This window comes from Sarcophilus harrisii, chromosome 1 (assembly GCF_902635505.1).
Source record: "Sarcophilus harrisii chromosome 1, mSarHar1.11, whole genome shotgun sequence".
Taxonomy (NCBI): domain Eukaryota; kingdom Metazoa; phylum Chordata; class Mammalia; order Dasyuromorphia; family Dasyuridae; genus Sarcophilus; species Sarcophilus harrisii.
In genome coordinates this window covers 335,340,954-335,347,263 of record NC_045426.1, presented here as the reverse complement: position 1 = coordinate 335,347,263, position 6,310 = coordinate 335,340,954, and the positions used below count along the sequence as shown (strand labels likewise).

Here is a 6,310-nt window from a genome sequence, read left to right as displayed (position 1 = left end):
TGAGCTCTGTGGGGCTGGCGGACAATGCCTGTCCGCTTCTCATACCCCAAAGCAGTAGCTCCTATATCTGCATTGGAGCATTGATTAATGCTTAGATTTTCTATTCAGTCTTTGAATGAACAAGATACAGACCTTTTTTTTCACTATGGACAACAGCAGTAGACGCCCCTTTCTCTAGGACCCTCAGGGTGCTCTTAGCCCCAAGCCTCATTTTCCCCTAGTCTTTCTGGAAGAAACCCCCCAAAAGAAAAGAGACTCATCCTACTAGTAGCACTTTGGGATACCTCTTTTCTATTTACAGGTACTACTTCACATTCAACCTCAGTTGAGAGGCCTGACCCCCACCTACTGGAATATAGGCCCAATACCAACCTACTAGAATAGTCTGTTACTTTGCCATTGCCACCAGATATACTTTGGTATTCTCAGATTTATTGGCCCCCTTACCCCGTTCCCACACACACCCCATCTTCTCCATTAGACAGAGGATGGATTTTCAAAAGGCCTTTAACAGTGACTGGTATATTGTAAGCACCCAATAAAAACTTTTTCATTCATTCATCGTTAACACAAAGAGAAATAAGAAAATAAAAACAGCATTTACAGAAAATACAGAGAATTATAACTTCAAGAGGCAATGAGTTGAAGAGAAAGAGTCCTGAATAATCCTGACCTGGATTTGAGTGCCTATTAGTGTGACCCTGGATGAATCAATTTCCATCTAGATATATTAGCTTCCTCTTTGGTAAAGTGGAATAGGAGGTACAAGTGGACAAAGGATGTTCTGTAAGGTTGCTTCAGGTTCCAAATCCTATGAATTCAGGGGCACAAACGTCTTACAATCTCCTCTTCTGGTCACTAATGGCCAATACCATTCCAGGCTAAAAATCCCACTTCTATTAATCTAGCACTTGTCACATCCACAGGATCTTGCCTCAGGAGTAAGTGCAATATGTGGACATTCCAACCAAACCTTACTCTTCCTTTTTCAAGGTAATGCCATCTTGTTCCTTTTTATTGAGGTCTGGAGTCAGTATCTCCCCATCATTATCATTCTGCCACTCATATTCAACTTTTCCAAAACAGAACTCAATATCCTTCCCCTTCTGAACTTTGCTATTTCTTTTGAGAGGAATCACCATTCTTCCAGTCATCTAGGAATGAAATCCTGGTGTTACAGACCAAACTTTTTTCACTTGTGACTTGCCTGAGAAATGGTCACAAACTACAGTTAAGAAGCTGAGTTATAGATACCTTACTCTCCCTCATCCCACCTATTAAATCAATGATTAAGTCCTGTTGTTTCTACCTCCATACAATCTTTTCCAGATAGCACCCCCCACCTTCACCTCTACCACTTACATGCATCACAACTGCCGTTCAGGCCCGCATCATCTCTCACCTGGGCCACTGTAGTAGCTTCCTAATTGGTTTACCTGCCTTGGATTTGGCCCCATTCTAACTTGTTTCTTACATAGCTCAGATCTGACTCTGTTACTCCTCAGCTAAATAAGCTTCAGTGTTTTTCAATTATTTCTAGGATCAAATAGAAATTGTGTTTGGCTTTTAAATCTTCAAAAACCTGGTCCCAACCTACCTTTTTTAGTCCTCATCACATGAAACCTTTTCACAAAAGACCCCTCCCCTTGTGTTTATTTTGAATAGTCTTATACATATAAACATCATCCCCTCTAAAACAATGTAACCCCCTTAATGGCAGAAACATTTAACTTTTGACTTTTTGTCCCCAGTGAGTGGGCAAATGGTAGGCACTTAATAAAGGCCTACTGAGTAAATGATTTAATAAAGAAGTTGCTACATCCTATAGGGAGACTCTAGCCCAGAATCTCTGATAAGACTCACCTTAGTATCTATTCTATCTCCTATTGCTTACATGTGCACACACATGCATTCCCCCCCCCCCCAACCATCCTCTAAGAATAAAACAACACATCTTAATTTTAGACTTCCTGAAAATGAGCTTCCTAGAATAATTTGTTGACTATTTAAAAGTAATAATGGGCACTCTAGATTTGTAAAGCTAGATGAATCTACATCAAGTCTGTTAGAGAAGACTGGTTCTAGGAGGGGGTTAGACTGCCTGAGCTCTGAGGTCCTTCTATCTTTGAGTTTCAACTCTGACTTAATTTTGTCTCCTTGATTCTCAGCCCTGTGGCCCCTCTTCTAGGAGCAGTGTGTATCTCTCCACACAATTAGAAATAGAAAATGGGAAACAACTCAAGAGAAAAAAAAGGAAACAAAGTGGGAGTCCATGGACTGGGACCGACTGAACAGATTTTGGCATCTGAATATAATTTAATACTATTGTACCATAAGAAACAACAAATATGAGGAATTCAGAGAAATCCAGGAAGACTTGTATTAAAATGACACACAGAGAAAAAAGAGCAGAGAAAAATAAGCAAAATGACCATGTCAACTAAAATAACTTTAAAACATAGATGTACTTGAATTAATTGCAATGAACCAATCCTGGTTCTATAGAGAACAGATGATAGTAGTGAGGCAAGGTCCTATAAGTACATATGTCAAGTCCAGACCACTCTATGATTTGATTTACTTAGGGGTCCTTTGGTGGCAATGGAGGCTTCAAGTGGTTGGGGAAAAAAACTTTTTTTTTTTTTTTTTTTTTTTTTTTTAATGGAAGCTTGATAGCAGAAACTTGGTCTAAAGGGATCCCTGGATACTAAGCCCAGGAAAATCAAGATAGATAAAGCAAACTAGGAGACTGGACACAGACATGAGACAACTAAGTCCTTTACTTATTTATTTTTATTTTTTGATGAGGTCAGAATAGCAATTCCTAGTCTGAAATACACATGGGCTTTCTTTTAGTCAAAAGGTATTTTTATTTAGGAGAAGTTACCGACAAAATGAAGAGGAAAACTAAACACCAGGAGTGGAAAATATGAAATAGATTTGGGAGAACAACAGAGTTACCTAGGAAAGAAGTTTGGAAGAATCCATTAAGATAATATACTATCATTTGTGAGTACACCATTGACTGGCAGGTTAAATCCATAAAGGAGTTTAGCAGACTACTCAGAGTTAACTATAGTAAGGAGAATGATTGCATTAAAGGAAAGATGCTAAGAGGAGGGAGAGAATATGAGTATCTTATAGTGGGCTTAGTCCTGAAAAGGACTTAGTGAACCAAGTTCTTTATATAAGTGAATTTTTAGGCCCTTATCTATATCTCCCTCAAGAGCTCCAGGATTTGGTGCTCATAATGGTCCAGCAATTCCTAGTGGGACTATGCCCAAAATTTTGTAAGAACCCAGGAAATGGGAGTGTCTTCCAGGAAAGCTGACTTCTTGGAGAGGGCCTGAGCCAGCAAGAATGAGTTCAGTTTGGAATAGGGAGGGTGGAAGGAGCATCAAGTATCTTGGGCAGTCTGGATCATTCAAGGATTTTTCAAAAGACTCACATGGTATCTTTTTTGGATGTTTTGGGGTTTGTTCGAAATGGGGATAGAAATAGAATGAATCTCAAACTTCAAAAAATTTCCCCACCTCACCAATATAATCATTCATAAGTGTCTAAAGTGACAGTGAGCTAAAAGGAGGACCTGATATCACGGGCAGTATATGGATTACTCCAAAGAACTTCAGTGGGCTTAGATCAGAAGTCCTGGATTAAAATTTCAGTTCTGACAATTAAGGATCATAGGACTGTGAACAAGTCATTTGCCTGAACCCGTTTTCTCACACATTAAGGGTACCCGTACCTGATACTACCCACTGCATAGGGTTGTTGTGAGGCAAGGGCTTTACAAGACTGCAAAACACCCAAAAATGTAATTCTTTTTCTAAACTTAATTTCACATGATCCTCCCAATAACTCTGTGAAGGAGGCACCAGTATTACTGCCATTTTCAAAATGGAGAAACAATTGAGAGACATTAAATTACTTTCTCAGATGGAGGGCTCCGACTCACTGGACCCTGAAGTCACTAATGCTGTGGGAATCTGATCCCGTGTCTTTTCTGGAGGCCCAGATGCTTACTGGGGCCCTCAGAGACACTGAGTAGTCATCATGAGGTGGGCTAACAGGGTGTGCTGGAGCCCTCCCACTGGCTGTGAGATTGTGACATTCTCAGTGTGGGCATTTACAGCTTGGAATCGAGCAAAGAGTTTGATTTATTGCTTTGTGGAAGACTTAAGAAAAGGATAGAGAAAATTTAATAGTACAGAATGAACTTAAGAACTTGTTGGGCGTATGGTTTGTTTGTATTTTTTTCTCCAGAGAGATAGCCGTTAAAACATTTATCAGCATTTCCCTGAGCAGGCTGTCCCAGTGTTGTTATTCCCATTTGACAGAGGAGGAAACCGATATTCCAAGAAAGGAGGCACTCTGTGCCAGGTCACAGAAATAGCAACTGGCAGAATCTGGACTTGAATCCAGACCTTCTTACTCCAAACCCAGAGCTCTTTTCATTACAGTGGGCTGTCTCTTTATCAGGCCCAAGGGGGAAGAAGGCCACAGAGCCTTCTGGCCTTGAGGCTGGTTCTGTGATTCACAGGATTAAAGTCAAAGGAGTTTGTGGCACGAGCCATCCAGGTGGTTCATCCATCAGCTGTTAACTGAGGGTGCTGGGTGGATCAGGCCAAACTCCTTCCCAGCCCTGGCTGGGGGGTGTGGGGGAGGGAGATTTCCTGAAGGGCTGGGTTCTATTAGTGAAGGGGGATGAGAAAGGCCTCCCTTCCCCCTGCTGAGGGGAGGGAGCCTGCTGGGACTAGCTGTCAAAGGGGCCATTGTGGTCCTGCCGGCAGCTTTGTTAAATCACCAGCCCAGATTCCACTGAAAATTGCTGCTGAGTAAATATTTTCACTGCCAGCCCAAGTCTGTTCCACAGCCCCAGTGGGGAGAGCTTCACTCTGAAGGGGGCTATAGGAGGAGACAAGGATGGAGAAGCACTCAACTGGGGCACTAGGAAACCACAACTGTGTCCTAAGCTAGTCTTCTAGCAGGGGACCAGGCCACTGTGGGGTGGAGGGGGAAAGTGAATCCATTCTCAGCTACCTCTCAAGCCTCTACAGCCCTACTCAGGGCCCCAATTTCCCATTTCAGGAAACAGAATTGGGGAAGAAGGGTATTCTCATTTCAAGAGCTTGGGAGTTAAGGGAAGACCTGGGGACTAGGGCTGGTTAATAGAGAACCTAGCGGCCCTATGGGGGTTCATGCAGCTGCATCCCCCCACTGAAATATGAGGAAACTGTTTCCATAGCAACATTTTTTGTGAAGCAGCCTCTGCATGGATTATAGTCCCATTTTGCAAAAAAGGGAAAATGACTTCCTTAAGGCTGAAGAACCGGCAAGTAGTGGAGCTGAGGAAGCTCAACAGCAATGTTCTGGGTCCCTTCACTGCAATCATGGGCAACCACCATTCTCAGCAGGAGCTCTACCTAAGGAGTAACAGGCTTAGAGAACTGTGACCCACAGTGACAGGTCAAGGAGAGGTCTTTTATTTAGGCTTTAAGCAGACTCAGTCCATCTCTACAGCCCAGCATCGGCCCACATCCCAACTGTCAGCCTGATGTTTCCCTTGGACAAAGCCTGGCCTTCTGATCCTGGTTTTATCGATGATTTAGCCCTTTCACTTCTGCAGGATGGTGGGGCTCCCCAGGGGAAATGCTGGCTGGGGGGAAAGAAGGAGACTAAACTCCTCCCTAACTCTGAGTCAGTGGTGGGATCTCAAGTCACAGATGAGCATGGGATGTCTGCTTGCATCACTCTAACCATCCAGCGATCTTAGGCAAGTCATTTTAACCACCATGAACAACTCCCCTCTGAAATGAGTGATCTCCAACAACCTTCCCTCCCAGATCTACCATTCGATGCGATTCCCCAAGGCCAGAATAATCCAGAGACTGACTCTCGTTCCTGGCACTCAATTCATCCCATCTCTAAGATCTATACCAGAGAAGCTAGGTCTAGTCTAGAAGAAAGAGTTCAGTGTCAGAAGGGAGGAGACTTGGGCTTTGGAACTGGCCCCACTATTAATTTGTTATATAGTTTTAGAAAAAATACCATCTTCCATAGAAAAGTTGTAAGCATCTGTCCAAGAGGCTTGACAACGCCTACCTTGGAGAGCCACTGTGAGGAGGATATGGTAGACAGTAGATGTTAATGCATGAGGTGGTGGGGAAAGAAAGCCAGGCCCAGCTTGCTCCTTATGGTAGTGGGGAGCCAGCTGGGTGCAAAGGAAGGACCACCCTGGGGAGGAGCTGGGGGAAAGCTAGGGACCCCAATGCTAGCCCAACCCCTGGCCCTTCCCCCCAAGAACTCT

At 43.3% G+C, this 6,310-nt stretch overlaps 1 protein-coding gene across 2 annotated transcripts in view; it reads right to left on the bottom strand.

The window, feature by feature from the left end:
* The window catches only part of LOC100930850 (coronin-7), a 110,626-nt gene that overhangs the window by 47,138 nt on the left and 57,178 nt on the right, over positions 1–6,310 (bottom strand). The window lies entirely within an intron of this gene.